A 17,394-nucleotide genomic window follows, 5' to 3' on the forward strand; every position below is an offset into this window, starting at 1 on the left:
TATAAATGCAAATATGTAGAGTACAAAATTTTATATTTTTATGTTTTCAAAACTGGACTGGACCAGAAAAATCTGGAATGAGTCACCTGATCGGTTCCTTTTTCCTCCAAAACCATTTTTCTTCCAAAACCGTTGATTTTGGTCAGCAAATCGTTAAACTGCCCGATTAACCGTTTGAACCGTTTGAACGGTTTTACCGTTTTCCAATTTTTTTATTTTTTTGTCAGAATGGGCCGACCATTCAGGTTGAATGGTTTGACTGTTCGAACCAATAACCGGACACCTAACTGGTTTTTTCACCAGTTCGTTTTTAAAAACCATGATTTTGTATGTATTTACGCTGTACATATTTGTATTTGTACTGCTTCCAAACTGAACCTAAAAGACGACGACAAGCCAAACTTTGCTGCACCATTAGCAGCACTATTCGAGCTTCTTGGGCACCACTGGAAGCTGTAGTTCCTTCTAACTGCTACCTCTTTGATGTCATCGCAACAGAACAAAATATCTGGACATAGAGCAGCATCACTGTCACAAAAAAACCTGATTAGGTTTGCATAGTCTGATTCGAAGGTTGTATTTGATTAGTCCAACTGATCTGCAAAAGAGACTACTTACCACAATGCTTTGGCTTCAGCTACTAGAGGCGATGAAGCTTTCAGAGACCCAAAACCAACACCCCAGCACACTCCACAGTAATCACGCAATAGGAAACCATAGGAAGTTTTATTTTCTGAAACAAAACCTGCATCATAGATCATTTTAACAAAACCTTGTTCTTGGGGCTTCCATGATACCTCACCAACTTTCACCATCGGATTAAAAGAGCTTTCCAATTTCTACTACCAGTGATAATATCTCTCTGCAATTGACCTGCGAATTTTGGAAAGAACAACAAAAGGGACTTCAACCTTTTTTTTTTTTTCGACAGTAAGACAAGTTCCTATCTTTCCAAATTTCCCATAGGGTTATTACCATATTAGACAAAAAATCTGCATTTCCAGTTTTAGCTTGAGAGAAGATATCCTAATCCAAATCCCAGCCAGATGCATCTAGCTTTATCAACAAAGGAGGAAAGCATGACAAATTGTTTTTGGCTCTTTCCCACAAATATCTGAATTTACTAGGCCCTTATGATAAAGGTTTCTTTTTATGGCTAGTCCTCCAACACAGCACATCCAAACAAAATGTTTGGTTCAATTGGGAGTTTCCACACTTATCCCAGAAACTTTTTTTTCAGCATTTAGGTAATTTTGGGGAGTGGGTTTAGTCTCTTGGAGAGATTTTGCTAAGAAATGGATAGCTCTAGCCGACAAGACACCTTTTTTTGCTTCCAATCCAGACTAACTTGTCTGGCCAAGGGTTAGCTAGGATCTCCAGGTCCAGAATTTTTTGGGTTATGTGTTGATTAAAGAGTGCATTTTATTTTTCTTTCATCCCACTTCTTGTTGGTTTGATCTATTAGGTCAGCCACCTTTAGGTCAGAATTATTAGGTCTAGGCCTTATTGGTTTGCATTCTTCTAAGCTCGGAATCCATGGGTCATCCCACAAATTAGCTTCTGAACCATTTCCAATTTTCTATATAATTCCTTTTTTGATGACCTCTTAACCAGCCATGATGCTTTTCCAACCCCAGGATTGATTGGTTCTCTGGGTTGCTTGAAGAAAGTTGGTATTTTGGAAATGTTTTGCTTTCAAGAGTCTGGCCCAAAGGCTAGAGGAATCTGAACATAGTCTCTAAGTTAGCTTTGCCAATAAAGCTAGGTTAAAAGACAATGGATCTCTAAATCTTAGTCCACCATTTGATTTGTTTTTATTGATTTAATCCCATCTGATCCATCTTATTTTATTTTTTCCTTCATAATCCCCCACCAGAAGGCTCTTTGGCTTTTTACTAAGGTATTACAAACTTCTTTAGGAAGTAAGAAGCAAGACATACAGTATGTTGGAATTGCTATAAGCATTGATTTAAGAAGAATTTCCTTGCTTGCTTGAGATAAAAGAGAGCCCCTCCAAGTTTTAGACCTTTTGTCCCCTCTCTCAATTAAATACCCAAAAACTTGAGATTTATTCTTCCCAATAAGAGTATGGGCTCCCAAATAAATTGATGGTTTATCCATTCTTTTGTTATGAAGACAATTTGATACCAACTTCTTTAATTTGGGATGCATATTCTTATTGAAAAAACTTCAATTTTTTGGTAATTTCTTGTTGCCCAGAAGCTTTCTCATAAAGGGAGATGGCATCTAGCAGTGAGCTTGCTTCTCTAAGATTCACTTAGAGAAAATATAGTTGTCATCTGCAAAAAATAGATGAGATATAGTTGGAGCTCTTCTATAAATTTTGATTCTTGAAATTTCCTTCTTATTCCCTTTCTAGTTTAAAAGAGTAGATAAAACATCAAAGCATAGAAAGAAAAGATAGGGTAAGAGGGGATCCCTTTGTCTTAGCCCCCTTTGAGGGTAAATTTTTTTTTGATGGAAAACCATTTACCAGGATTTGATAGGATACTAGTGTCACACAATTCATGACCCAAGAGATTCACTTTTCCCCAAAACCAAAAATTTCAATGGTTGACTTTTTAGGAAAGCCCATTGCACCCTATCATAGGTCTTGCTCATGTCTATCTTGATAGCCATGAAACCATTTCTAGCTTTAGTGTGAGCCATAAAGTGCATCACCTCATGGGAAATTAAGATATTATCTATAATAGCCCTATTTGGTATAAAAGAACTTTGATTTTTGGATATTATTTCATCTAGAATTGGTTTCAGCCTATTATCTAGGATTTTTGCAATGATTTTATACAATGTATTGCACAAATAAATTGACCTTAGTATGCTTATTCTAGATTTCTAACTTTTGGAATCAAGGCTATAAACATGGAGTTTATGGTTTTATTTAGAATGCCCTCATTAAAGAAAGATAACATCTCTTTTTCCACATCCTCTTTTACAATTTCCCAAAATTTTTGAAAGAAAAAATTTAGGAACCCATTAGGTCCTGGAGCTTTCCTAGGAGCCATTTGGAAGAGAGCTTCTTTAATCTCCTCTTCAGTTACCTCTCTTTAGATATCTGTACTATTTTCTTCTCTGGTTCTACAATTCATAGCTTCAATAGCAATGGAGATCTTTGAAGGTGAGGAAGTAGTGAATACTGCCTTGAAGTGGTCTACTAGGATGCTCTTAATTTGATCTTGCCCTTCCATCCACTTTGTGCTCAATGTTGTTGGTTAGAAGAAAAAAGGGCTCACTAAATATTTCCTTGCAATGACTGACTAAGGGAATAGGCATGGAGCTTTGGAGAGGATCTGGACCTTTGGACAAACAAAAGCTATGGCATATCATTTGTATACAAGTAGCGAGTTCGACTTCAATCAAGGCGAAGCCTGTTCGAGCAGCCTTTACTACCTTGCATTGAGAATATCACCGTATTTGTGTGTGCTTTATTTCATGGGGAGATATTCCCAGTGTAAGATTGCACAAGTAGCAGTGCATGTTGCCTTTTTTATCTAACCAGTAATGGTCTACCTTTTATTCTAGAGTAAAATTCTAGAACCACAGATGCAAATACACTTGTGGATATTGTAATTTGTAAAACTATATGGTCCGACCGTGAAAAATGGGAACCGGTAACCAATAACCAACATGCATTTTGGCCTAGTTCACGGGCTAATTGTTCCATTAACTGATAAAGCCATTACCCATTGAGGATTCTTGTTTTTTTTTTGTTGTCCAAATTGTCAAAAGCGTATCAAATATGTGACTGTGGACTAGAAGGGAAAATCCCTTCGAGCCCAAAAGTGTTGGAACTATGGAACGAGAGTAGAATTGTTTATTGCTCTAGTCATAATAGACGGCCAATATTACGATGCACTAGGTCGGGCTAACATGCCGTATCATGATTAGTCGAATATCAAATTGGAGCTTCAAGGGAGCTCTTTTTTTTCCTTTTTTTTGCTGGTAAAGTTTCTTATTCTATTAACAATTCAAGGTTTGTACGTCAGAATAGTCGAGAGCATGGTATCTTTCTGTTTCTCCATATATACAAGCTTTATATGCTAAGAGGTGGAGTTAGTTTGTTTTCTGTACGAAGGATATATACAAATTTTATTGACTGGAAGTGTTGTGTCTTGGTTTGAATGGTACCCCAGTGAAGTTGGTCCACCCATGAGCTATCAAGAGAATGGTTATTGAGTTTCTTGATTGCAATTGTGATAGATTACTGATTCCAATCCTTAAATTAGAGCTCTAATTTTTGCATCATTGCTACCATTTGCTTTGCATGCTATTTGTTGCACTTCCATGATTGCTTTTGATTATAAACTCCTAAGTACATATTCAATTCCTGCATGACCTGATTTTTCATCAAATGAGCTGTCTGTGTGCAAGATAAATGAGGGAGTGATAGGATATGACCTTGTGTCGGGGTGCTCATTCTCTTCTTTTGCTATTTTTGAATATTCTTTGAGGATGTTGCAAGCTAATTCAATGATACTCAGGGGGTGATTTTTTTTTCTTTTGAAAGATCTATTGATTCCTTGCTTCCCATAACTTGTATATATCACCTAGAATTTGGAGAGAATGTAGATTTTCTCCATTTTGGAGAGATGACCAAGTAATGAGTAGAACCATTCTAAAAGGTACTAGTGAAATGGTTTTTCTCTAGTGTGTTATGGGTTTACTCCTATTTGAGTGTGGCACCAAATTGCTTTAGCCAAAGGGCACTAAAAAAACAAACGATGAAATGATTCAATTTCTTGTGAACATATGGCACATAGCATGTCTTGCTTTTGGAGCTAGGCATTGAATTTTTCTTTTGTTTTGATACCTCCATGCATTGATTTCCACATGAAAACTTGGAATTTATATGGAATTTTTGGTTTCCATAATAACTTCCAATCAAATAATTGATTTGAAGACGGGGGGAGGATTGTGAAAAGGATATGTAAGTTGGTTTGACTGTATATCTACCTGGGTTGTTACTTTTCCAAACAAGTGTATTTGTTTCTAGTTGTGTGTTTTCCGTTATTTCAACTATGTGGTTAATCGACTCTGCTATAAAATGTTGTTGGAGAGCTTGTAGTTTCCATGATCCATTCAAAAATAGAAAATTAGAAACTCTTAAGTGTGTTTGATTTTGCAAACCATTATTTGACAGTTGGGGGATACCTCTAGGTAGTGTTGATATCCACGGATCATGCAATGCACCAATACTTGATCCATCCTTGATTAGCTAGATCACTTCTATTTTGAGTTCTTTCATGATTTTTAATTGCATGTTTTCACTAGAGAGAATCATGGGCCTTTAGTTCAACCTGAAATGGGTTACGGTTTCTGATATATCTTGCTTCCCAAACATGGCATTGTTCATATGTAGACATTGTTTAAAACCTAATCCTCCTTTGATTTTGGTTGGCAAAGTTTTGACAGAGATTAGGTGCTTTTGTTGCTTCACTTCATTGCCTGACCACCGGAAGTTCCTTATCCAAATTATCAATAAGAACTTCTGGTAATATGGTAGTGGACATGGTATATGTAGTTATAAATTGAGTGACTGCTTGAGTGAGGGTGGTGTGGCCATTTTAAAATAACAAATTTGCTCTTCAAGATTCTATTTTTGATTTAATTCTCTTAATGAGGTATCTGTGTTGTTGAGTGAAGTTTTTCCCTATCCATAGCTTCTCACCCAAATAGCTACCAACTTCAAGGCTTGTATGGACTCCTAGGTGTTTTGAGATGAATGTCCTATGCTGTTTATGAATATTTTTGCTGAATAGGATGCTTGACTTGCTATAGTTAATCTTTTGGCATGAGGCATCTTCAAAGTTCTATAGCAAGGATTTCAAGCTTTTGACTTTGTTGCATTCAGCTTTACAAAAGATGATGCAATCATTTGCAAAAAGAAGGTGTGTGACCTATTGGGAATCTCTATTGAGTTTAATACCTTTGAAATTCCCTAGAGAAACTTCCTTAATGATTAATTGTGTGAGGACTTCCATCCCTATGGTGATAAGGGATCTCCCTGTCTTAATCCTCTCTTCAGATGGAAGTATCTTGAAATTTCTCCTCCCATTTTGATAGATAAGGTGGAAGTGGATATGCACTTATGGACTAAGTTGATCCAATGCTATGGAAATTCATCTTTCCCATTACTGATATGATATAATTCCATCTCATTTGGTCGAAAGCCTTTGACATGTCTAGCTTGAGAGCTCTCCAACTTTTGCCTTTTCTTTGCCCCCTTGTTTTATGCACTATTTCTCTTGCTAGGATAATATTGTTTGTAATCTATAGAGTTTTAAGAAATTTTGCCTAATTTAGTGAGATCAGCTCATGCAAAATAAGTTGGAGTTGTTGACCATCCATTTCAAGATCATCTTATATGCAACATTGCAGACTGATATGGAGGTTTGTGTTATTCAATTCTTTTGATAAATACCCAAAATTATAGAACCTATGAATCATCTGATAGACGTCTTCCCCTATTATGTTCCAATATTGTTGATAGAAGAAAGCTGAAAACCCGTCTCACCTAGGGGCTTTATGCAGATTCATTTGTTTCACTATCAAAGTGACCTCATCCCTTGATGGTGGATGTGAGAGGCTTTCTCGATGTTCAGCTATCAATGAGGGGAGAGAGAGATTGTCTAAAAATGTGAAGTCAGAGTGCTCTTCTACATTTCCATAAGCTTCTATAAAAGATTGAAATGAATTCCGTATCTCCTATTTGTTCACTATCCAATCTCCTCTACTACCATGAATCCAATAAATTTCATTTCTTCTTCTTTTGTGTTTCACCGTTTGATGGCAAAATTTTGTATTGCAGTCTCCTACTGAAATCCAAAATTCATGGGACTTCAAGTAACTGATTTCTTCTTCTCTTTGCAGCCATTCGTCATATTGTATTTGTAGTGAATTGAATTGTGATATGTTTTTATTGTTATTGTCTTATGACTCCAAGTAACTGATTTGGGCTTTTATTTTGTGCAATTGTTTATTAATTTTTCCAAATTTCAATTTGCTCTTAGAGAGGAAGATGTAACCTGGGAAACCCCTAGGTTTACTGCTCAATGTCTTTTCAATAAACTCCTTACATTCCCTGGGGACCCGCCACCACAGCTCGCATTATATTGATCTCGGAAACTGGAAATGAGAGACGTTTCTTAATCTTAGCTGATCCAACTCGTTCTCTCTCCGGCGTCATCGGGCATCGGCTGCCATGCAAGTAGGCTCTGGGCCTTATCGTACTGATCCCATTCCCAGCACCACCAATTGCTACCATTCCATTGTCACGCGTTCCACCGCTGTAGTAGTAAGTAGTAACCCGCGAGCCTAAGCTCTGAGTTTGGGCAGCTGGATAGCTCCTCTCCTCTATTGGGCAGCGAGGACTCGCCCGCGGTACTTGCAATATCCTTGTTTTAGATTGAGATGGCGTGGCGTGGGGAGGGGATTGGTCTGTACTCTCTGTAGAGGGGATATGCAACGCAATGTATACTGGGTGGTTTCTTATTGGTAATGTGAGGATTTCATTTACGTACCATGAGGATGCCATTTCATTTTCCCATTCTTAATAGTGTGTCGGCCAACATGAATGATTTTGATTTGTGCATTTTCACAATCAAAATTTTTAAAATTAACAAGAGCTCAAATGTCATTCATCGAATATATATTAAAATTTTGTAAAACCCTAAGCTATCTAAAATCCAAAGAATATTACCATACAAGAATTACAATTTTATTTATATAGGTTTACGGGCATGAGGTCAATTTCGCTCTTTGTGAAATTTAGGTTTACGATTTTGACATTCAGCCTTTTGTTGATCAGCATCTCATCTACTGTTTCATTAATAAATTGTGTATAGATCAATTAAATGGAAAAAAAAAATCGTCTTTGATTGATAAGCTACTTCTCAATTCTCATGTTTGTACAACATAATGGAAGATGGTCATTCCCAAAAAAAATGTGGTGGAAAGGACTGATACCTAAAGAGTTTTGACCATCACCAATGGAGGGTGGTTCGTTGGTGTGTTAGCTGATTTGTTCCAGATTTGATGTAAAATCAAATCACACCGTCCCAATGGCCTCTTGCAACCTTGTATCCAGAATATCTTCCCATAAAATAAAACACATGAATAGGAAGATATTCCCAATGCAAGGTTGTAAAAGCCTACTCAAACGGACATTACCCTGATGGAAGCCGAACCCATAAAAAAGCATACAAAGTAAGTAGTTATTCCCAATATAAGTCTGTAAAAGGCTGTGCAATCGGAACACAGTCTTGTGATCACTGAAACTGATCTAATAAATCCCACTTGCTTATTTTTATTGATTGGTTATCAATTGTTCCAATATCATGTCTTTCTTCTATCATAGTCAAACCTTTACAATACCTCATGATGCTATTCGATCTAGAGAGAAAGGGACAAATCAGGGAGGTCACATAGACCTCTGTAGCACGGGGCTCCTATAAGAATAAAGAAGTGTCAGAGAGTACCCTTTACTATACGGGGGGAAGAAACTCCGATGGTTAAATCAGTAAAACGAGGAGACGAGCTGAGTAACTTAGTGGAAGTTGTGACACCCCTTACTCTCTTTTTAAGTGAACAGTACAATATCACATTAACATTCTTTTCTTTCATAGATGATAAGAGTGAGAATCGAAATCGCACCATTAATAGGACATTTCATCTAACGCACCTACTAGGCTACCCCACAATTGGTGGTATTTGGATTTGGTCCTCATTAGTCTGTTCATATTATGTGCACAGTCCCCTTCCCAATGCAAGGCTGCAAGGGACTGTCAGTGTTAATGGTGTGAGCAACGGTCTTGTGAGGACTGAATCCAATACATGATATCCATGCCATGAGATGTCAGCCTGTTCAGTATACTGTTGCATAGACCAATACACGATATATTTTGCGCTGATTCATACTATATCATAATATATCTTTGATGGTAAAAAAATATCTTTCACAGTTATTGTTTATTTATTATTATTATTTTTTCGGTTGAAAAAGTTGAGACCGCCGTTCTCTATTCTGCCGTTAATGATAGCACCCACTCACCGCTGAAAGTCCCAATCACCATTGAGCGGAGTTCAGCTTCAGTTAGGGCAAGCTCTGTTCGTGCAGTCTTTATTGCCTTGTATTGAGAATATCTCCATACTTATTTGCTTTATATCATGAGAAGATATTCCCAATGCAAGGTTGGGAAAGGCTGTTAGAACGGTGTGGGGATAGATTTGCCTTGACTGAAGCCGGTATCCGCTGAGAGCACTTGTTGCAGGCCCGCGACAGCCAAATCTCGATCCAGGTCATTATTGTTAAAATTTTTCCACTATTATTTTGGTTCCATTAAATATTAGTTTTGCTTCAGTGCTTTTAAGAGATCATTTTTCTTTTTGTTTTTTGGGAGTTAATTAAATCATATGTTAGCTAGCTGTAGGGGTGACCACGAGCCAAGCTATTCACAAGCTGCTCGAGGTTGGCTCGAGCCCAATTTACAAGCTCAATTAATAAACAAGACGAGCTCGAGCCTAATAGAGCTCAGCTTGTGAGGCTCGCAAGCCGAGCTCGAATATATATATATATATATATATAAAATAAAATTATAGAAAATACTATATAATAAGAACATTATAGTTCTTAAAATTTTAAATATCAAATAAAAATATTTTCTATATATAATTTTTTTATAAAACTTTTTTTTTGAAATCGAGTTTGAGCCGAGCTGAGCTCGAGCTTATGAGTTTTTGACTCGAGTCAAGCTTGAGCTTGAGCTTGAGCCTTGTACAACAGTGGTGAGCTGAATCCCATACTACTAATGTGGGATACCTTACATTAGCATCCTATACTACTAATATGGGACAAATGGATCATAACATTCTACCATGCTCTGTAGTCTCACCGACGTCACCACTTGCACTGCACGATTGCAACTGGGAGGCATAGTATTGGTTCTGATACCATTTGTTACGTGCCTTAGGAGAACTCATCCCTAAAAGCTAGTTGTTAGAGGAAGGGAATCAAAGCACATGTATACCCCACAATAGCATCCTATACTACCAATATGGGATATCTAACATTAGCATCTCATACTACCAACATGTAACACCATAGTTATTAAAATTTTTGACAAGTTTTCTTTGTGTTTTTAGGAGTTAAGATTTTGTTCACCGCTTTGAGACATACCATGTTCACTGCTGCAAGCTTTGTCCGTCCTTTTTTTCATCTTTGATTTGATTGGGTAATGGCAATCTTCTCTATAATTGTTTATTACGGTTTTAGCAGAATAAAAATTTGTTTTGTTAATCAAAGAGGTTAAGCCAATTGCTTCACTCGATCAGATAATAATAAATACTAGCTTGCCCTGAATGTTTTTGAATCTTTGATGAATCCCATTTGCTTATAAGAAATGTTAGCCTGGAAGATAGGGTTTTATTTATTTATTTATTTATCATTTTAATTATATTTAATTATTATTTATCTTATAATAAATCATTATTGATTATTTTATAATTTTAATATTATAAATAATTAATAATAATATTAATCATTATTAGTTTTATATAAATAATTAATATTTTAAGACTTCTATTTTATAATAATAATTATTTTTTATAAATACTTCCACTAGTTAATAGTTATTTAATTATTTATATTATATAATTAATATTATTTTGTATTAGTCATGCTTAAATTGTATTTATTTTAAATTATTTATATTGTTTAAAAAACATGAAATAATTTTATTTTTGATCAACAAGATAAATCATCTCACATGTTATAGGTGAGATATGCATTGGATCCATACACCACACATCACACACCTTGCAGAATATGTATGGGATGTAGTGTGGTTCAATTTACTCATTTTATCCGCAGTGTAGCGTAGATGAAAATACATCACCCGATTTTTTATCCATATTACATAACACCCCAAACGAACACAAGTAATATGCTTGTGTACCCATCTTAACTCAACTCGCTTCAATCTCACACTTTCCTCCAAGCAAGAAATTGACTCATTTGAAGGGAGCACCACACATTGTCTGAGTATAGCTAGTGAGGGTACGGGGTCATAGTCGGAGGTGAGGTAACTTGACCATTCTACGTTGGCTTGGTGCCACGTCTCGGCTTTAATTTGACTGTACGTATCACCTCCTGAAGTTTTCATTTGTGTCACAAATCACAATTACTAAATTGAATCTATTTTTAAATTAGAAAAGAAAAAAAAAAACAAAAACAATGGATGATGCATGTCCATGTATAAAAATGGTGGAAGGCAAGATATCATGGAACAGCTATATGTATTAAATTTGTCAACCAGCTGTCGTAATAATTTAGGGATGGTTGGGTGTGCATGCACATTTTCCATTGTCTCTTAGCGTTTCTTTTCTTTTCATGGGTTCCATAATTTAAAATGCATGAATGTGATACTTTGAATTATCGATTCAAGGGTTTTCAGATTATTTCATAACCATGCGAGGTCATATGTGAAGATAATTTTGTTTATTATATAGGTAGGTAAGTAGGTAGAAGAAATCAATTCCTCTTGTACGTGTTTGCTTTATTATTGTCAACTTCCTGCATCACTCATTTAGTCACTTACACAGATCATATAACGCACGTTGGTTGGTTGGATGGGAACAACAAAGTATAGGCGGATGATCAGGATTACTTGTAAGTTGACCTGTAGTTTATGAAAATGAAAGCGCGCAATGGCTCTCGCTTTTAATATCGGGGGCAGGGGGGTTAGGGCATCGCACCAGGAACCGGTCAAAACATATGGGACGGGAAGTCAGAGGTGGAACCCGCCACTTCTGTTTATGGGCGAGGAGTGAGGATAGGAGCCCAGCGATATAATTTCTTTTACCTTTTGGTGGTGTCTGGTGTGTGTTGTTGGTTTGGTTTATACTTTATTAGATTTAGATACGTCAACTAAAGTCGGTTAATAGAAGATAAGATATAAATGATGGGTTTGGCACCTTCACCGGCCGGGAAGCCAAGCTCGATGAGAAGCCCAACTGCCACGGCTATTACAATTGCGAACGTTGGATTTAATCCTCACAACACAAAACTAGTGCTAATACGCACCGTCCTCACAGCCACTTGCAAGTGTATGTATTGGAATTTGGAAACATCTCTTTTATATATATATATATATATTTTTATTCACAGCTGTAAGTGGCTGTGAATACGCTGTTAGTACCGCTCGCTGTGTAAGGGCTGAATCTGATATCACCACCTACCCCCGCCCATTTTTTACTGGAAAACGAGAGGCACAAATAAATTGTAAAATAATTAATAATAAATGGATGATCAGTACCCTCCTCCCTCTCTGTAAATGGTATTAATTCTTTGATGTTCTTGTAGGTTGCAAGAGGGTTCCACTTCCACAGCTTCACGTGCGCGCAGTTTCAGTTTCTTTTCTTAAAGAGTTTGGAGATCATCATCTGCTTCTTTCTTAATTCTTCCAAGTGTTATTGTAAGCTAGCTTTAATTAGCTGGAGACTTAATTGATACTGCACAAGCTAGGTTGCATTCGGAAATTATTGTTGGCTGTTGCATATATATTATGCATAGAAGATGTTTAAGTCTCATCCCATGCATGCATGATTCCTTTTTTCCATGATGAGAAGGATTTTTCGCTTTTGACTTAAAATCGGTCTCTTGATTGTTTGTTGGTTTAGTGGCCTTAGTTGAGAGCTGTCCAAACCTATGGAAAGCTGGATTACTTTCTTGTTTATAAGGAATTGAAAAGTATGGCAGAACAAAAGCTTAATTATTGTTTAGGATTTGAGATGATGAATAAAGATGCAGCAGCAAGGTCTGGGAATCGGCAAGACACGCATGTGCAAACCTAGCTATTAAAGCAGATGGATTACCTTTCTTAAAGCTAGCTAAAGCTGTCATTGTAACGTCGTGGGCCATCAATATTTCTTGCTCCAATCCTTCTTTCCGAACAAAAGTAGAAACATAAACTTAAAAGCTCTTTCGTCTCATCTCCTTTCTGGTACACAAACTTGTATGGTGGTGAGAGTGTGTGACGCAGACAATAATGCAGGTGAGAGGAAGCGAGACGATAAGCTATAACCAAAATAAGTATAGAAGTTGCTTTAGACGAGTTGTTATGTTACAACTTACACGTACGGTTGAGGCACAGCGATATAACATGGTTATGGCAACCCATAGACAGAGCAAAGATGCTTTTCTGCTCACCTTGGAATTTACGTTGGAGGGACAGTACTCAACTCCGACTCCAACGCTCTCTCTATATATTATCTCCAGATTCTTCACTTGAAAAAGTAGGCAAACAATCTGTAAAGGTGGGCACAAGAATAAAGAGAGATGCCAATGAATAACTTTCTCCATTCTTCGCTAGCTGAGGTGTCCATGAATAAGATATATTATCTAATTAATCTTCCCTGCAGGAAAAGATGTCAATGGTTAACTTACAGGATCAGAAAAGAAATCCCATATTCACTTTCTTGTCTGCTGACTCTCTTTTTTCTTCTGTATATATAGTGTTCTTCCAACCACTAGCTACTGCATGCCAGGACCACTACTTGTTTCAGTTATCATCTTTTCATTTTTACTTCTTTCTTTCCTTGAGGTGATGGAGCTTGCTCCAATTTATTACCACTCCGTTCATGCGGTTGTTCCTTGTTAAATTAGTAAATTGCAAAGTATAATATTTTTTATAAAATCAAATAAATTTATAAAAAGTTGATCATTTTTATACAAATTATAGAAATAATTAAAAGAAAAAATCCACAATTTTGGAATCATTGATTTTAGAATTATCGAATTAGGGTAAAATGCACTTTGTGAAGTAGGGAATAATCAATTTTGGAATTAGTCACCGTGACATAAAAATGTCCATGCGATTTAACTGTAGATAAGACTTTAAGGTATGATATAGACCGTTCCACGTTATAGTGTGATTTTGTTCACACCCAATGCAACCGAACGCTAAGAGAGTTTGGATCACCTACCAACAAAACACATTCCAACTCTCTACCAACATGATCTCATACGTGGCAGGGATTATTGCTAGGAACTTGTGTGGGGGCTTTGTCATGGCGTGTGCTGTCTCTCAGCTGAGTAAACCGAAGCACGTGCTATTCTTCTTACTCTACGATTTGGTAGGGATCTGGTTTTGCATGGTATTTGGTAGAGATCTGGTTTTGCCTTGTGTTCTTACTCTCATACCCCAGGGAAACTAAGATGGTGGTACATCGGCTGGCTATATAAGATTGCCTGTGGTATTCCGAAATGTCTACACTTGGTTTCCTTTACCATCTAGATTGCAATCTCTTCTTGTAAACGATTCATCTGAGCCGGAATTAATGGATACCTTTAGCTTCAGGAAAAAAAAAAAGGCCTTAAAACTTAAATTTATTTGTATTGTACATACATATATGAAGATGAAGTTAGCCAAAACCTCATCCTAACTCAATTCGAAGTCAAAGTCTTTTATTCTAAAACCCAAAGTTAAATTAATTGGGCAGGGTTTGGGCTATTCCAACCCAATAAGGACTAATATCTATTTTCATAATTAATATGGGGTAAAATTAAAATTGTAAAATAACCACGTTCAGATTTTTTTTGCTACTTAGCTTAACATTATATGTATCATATAAATCAAAACAATATATACCAATTTTCAAAATAAAATTTTAGAGCTTTATTGCTTTTTAAACATCAGATTGCATCACTTCTAAATGCACGCCCTTGTCAGCTCTTCCATCGACTCTGTTGCAGTCTTCCACACAAGAGTTTGAGGATTTTAATTACTTGTGCTAGCAAATTAGACGGGCATAGCCCTCTTACCTATGTTTTGCTTACCCCCACTGTACTATAGGGTGAGTGATAAAGATACTCTTGTACTTCTTTCGTGACAAATTTTGGCCGTTTGACAAAGATCCCTTTGGCCGCCGAGTCAGATAATGGAAAACATTAAATTACCAAAATACCCTTGTCAGCTTTCTCTATTTTCTTTTTCTTGCCTGTCGTCTCTCGTCTCTTTCTTTCTCTCTATGCTCCTAACTCATTCCCTCTTAAACCAGTAAAAGAACAGGTCTTCAAACAATCATTGATTACACCGTCAGCCAATGTTCCCTTCTCCGCATTCTCCCATAGTTATTAGCTAGATACTAAGAAAAGAACAGCAACAAATACTCTATGATACTCTATTCAAGAAATGCCGTCTTTCTCCTCCCCATCCAAGCTCACCATCACTCTGACATGTTGCAGTGCCTCATCGATTTGAAGTATCCAACTACCGATGGAGAGATCACTGGCCTACTCGTTGCTGCCCTCTTGGGAGGACAACACACCAACTCCATTACCTCCACCTGGAACGGCGCCTACCTACTTATACACCAAAAGTATCTCTCAGCCGTGTTGCATACGCCTGACAAAATAAATTAGAGAAGGATAGTTTGGGTATTTAAAAAAATTTAAACGTTCTAATGAGAATCTTTTTTTTTTTTTAATATTAACGGACGGAATGATAACGGAGGGTCTTTGTAATTTACTCAAAACAAGAAAATAGATTATTTGACTGTCCAGTCGAACCAATTAGGCTAAGTAATAACAGGAGCAGGAAACTTCAACCGAGGATTATTTATTTCAACAAAACCTAACCTTTAGCAAGTTCAGCCGGGGAAATTTCCATTGACGACAAGCAAAACAAGCAGGTATCTATCTTCTTCCTATAATCCTCTTGTCGAATCAAACATATTTTGGTGGAGAAATAATTAATGAAATGTAAAGAAGGTTTCCAAAATATACAGGCCAAGTGTAAATAGGGAAAAATGAAAATATTGATTCTAAATCTGGGATGGAAAGTGGAAACCATTTGATGGGCTAAAACACTGAGAAGATTTCTTCATTTAACATCTTGCAGGTGGTGAGTTTGTATCACCTCCACAACAGAAAGCCGAGGTTGAGGATTTTATTGTATTATATCTTTTTTTTTTCCTGGTGAAGGTGAGGTTTAGAATGTGAAGGATGCTTATTTTTTTTTCCTCTATTTCATCACCCTATTTCTTCATGTTTTCTTGTGATTTTTTAATTTTTTTAATATAATAGTGTCACAAAGACCACCGAGGAATGGAAATTCTAGACTCTTCAGAACTCTAACTTGGTGATTTGAACGAGACTTGCTTGAACATACTTGAGAAAAAGTATCCATTACTAGCAAGTTGAATACAGTACTGTAAACTCTTCTACAACAGAGTGTGAATAAATAGAGAAGGATTTCAGTGTGGTTTTGAAACTTCCAAAGAAATTCTGTTATTTCCATTGAAGGATTTCGTTTCTTCTTCTCCTGTTACGTTTTCTCCTTTTCCTTTTTTAATGAACTAAGATCAGATGCCTCATGCCTGCTTGCTTTGCTCGTTATCAATGCTAATCCTTGGCACAACTCGTTCCAAGAAGAACGGTTAGTTAGGCGGATTAGACAAATCACTGCCAGGCGTCAAGGTAAAATTATTCTCCTGCAACGTTTTCAGGTTTTCTCCTCCTTGGTTAATTATTTGTTTCTTGGACTGGGCGATTGTCCTTGGTTCAGAAGGAGTTGTTTAAAGGGAAAGAAAATGGGGCAGTGGGTTTCTCTTTCTCCCAACTCAATAAAAGGTTTGCCTCCTACAAGGCGAGTTGGGCTGTATGTGAAGGTTGCAGAGATGTGAGATTCTTTTCCTGTTTTCAGTGTAATTAATGGGAGCTGTAAGCTTGTTATACTGGTAAAAGGAACAAGGACAACTGCAACGAACAGGGAGGAAACTGGTTGTTAAGTGGCCTGACTGAAACAGAAACTGTTTGGTTCTTTGCCATATCTCCAGTACTTGATCATCGAGCGCAGTTTTAATCTGGTTCGTAAATTTAACTAACTCTATGTTTTGCATTGGAAATCTTTTCTTTGTTCCCTTTTTTTTCTCGCTTTTCTCTTCTCCACACTCTGTACGCATCAACAAGGATGTTGAACTTGGAAACTGGTTGCTTATCTAGTCCCTTCTATTTGACAAGGTCGTCTATCCCAAATTACCAGTTGGTTCAATATCATATTTCTGTTATACAAATATATTCTTCTTTTATTCTCTTCCGCCTGTTGTATAGCTGCTAAATCATCAAACCACTCATCCGCTTTGCATTTTTTATGTATCTCTATGCATTATCTCTCTGTTCTGGTCTATTGAAGTTTCCTTTCAGTAGTAGTTTACCATAATTCCTTTTAAAATGGGTTGCACCATCATCTGTAATGAATGACTTACAAATCAAAAAAGGGCGAAACAACAATATAACCAGATATTAGCCAGAAGAGGGAATTGCTGCTTTTATCAACCTTACTACAAAGAGAGGGAAAATAGAGAGAGAAAGAAGGG

The 17,394-nt window shown here is 36.7% G+C and overlaps 1 long non-coding RNA gene across 1 annotated transcript; it reads left to right on the plus strand.

The window, feature by feature from the left end:
• Positions 1 to 16,355: 16,355 nt before the first annotated feature.
• On the plus strand, positions 16,356 to 16,938 carry LOC148864334 (uncharacterized). Its single transcript, XR_016109319.1, has 2 exons — positions 16,356 to 16,495; positions 16,722 to 16,938. It is a non-coding gene; the product is annotated as an uncharacterized LOC148864334 (long non-coding RNA).
• Positions 16,939 to 17,394: the final 456 nt, after the last annotated feature.

The sequence above is a fragment of the Nelumbo lutea genome, chromosome 3 (assembly GCF_056320005.1).
Source record: "Nelumbo lutea isolate HS-2025 chromosome 3, American lotus-T2T, whole genome shotgun sequence".
NCBI lineage: Eukaryota > Viridiplantae > Streptophyta > Magnoliopsida > Proteales > Nelumbonaceae > Nelumbo > Nelumbo lutea.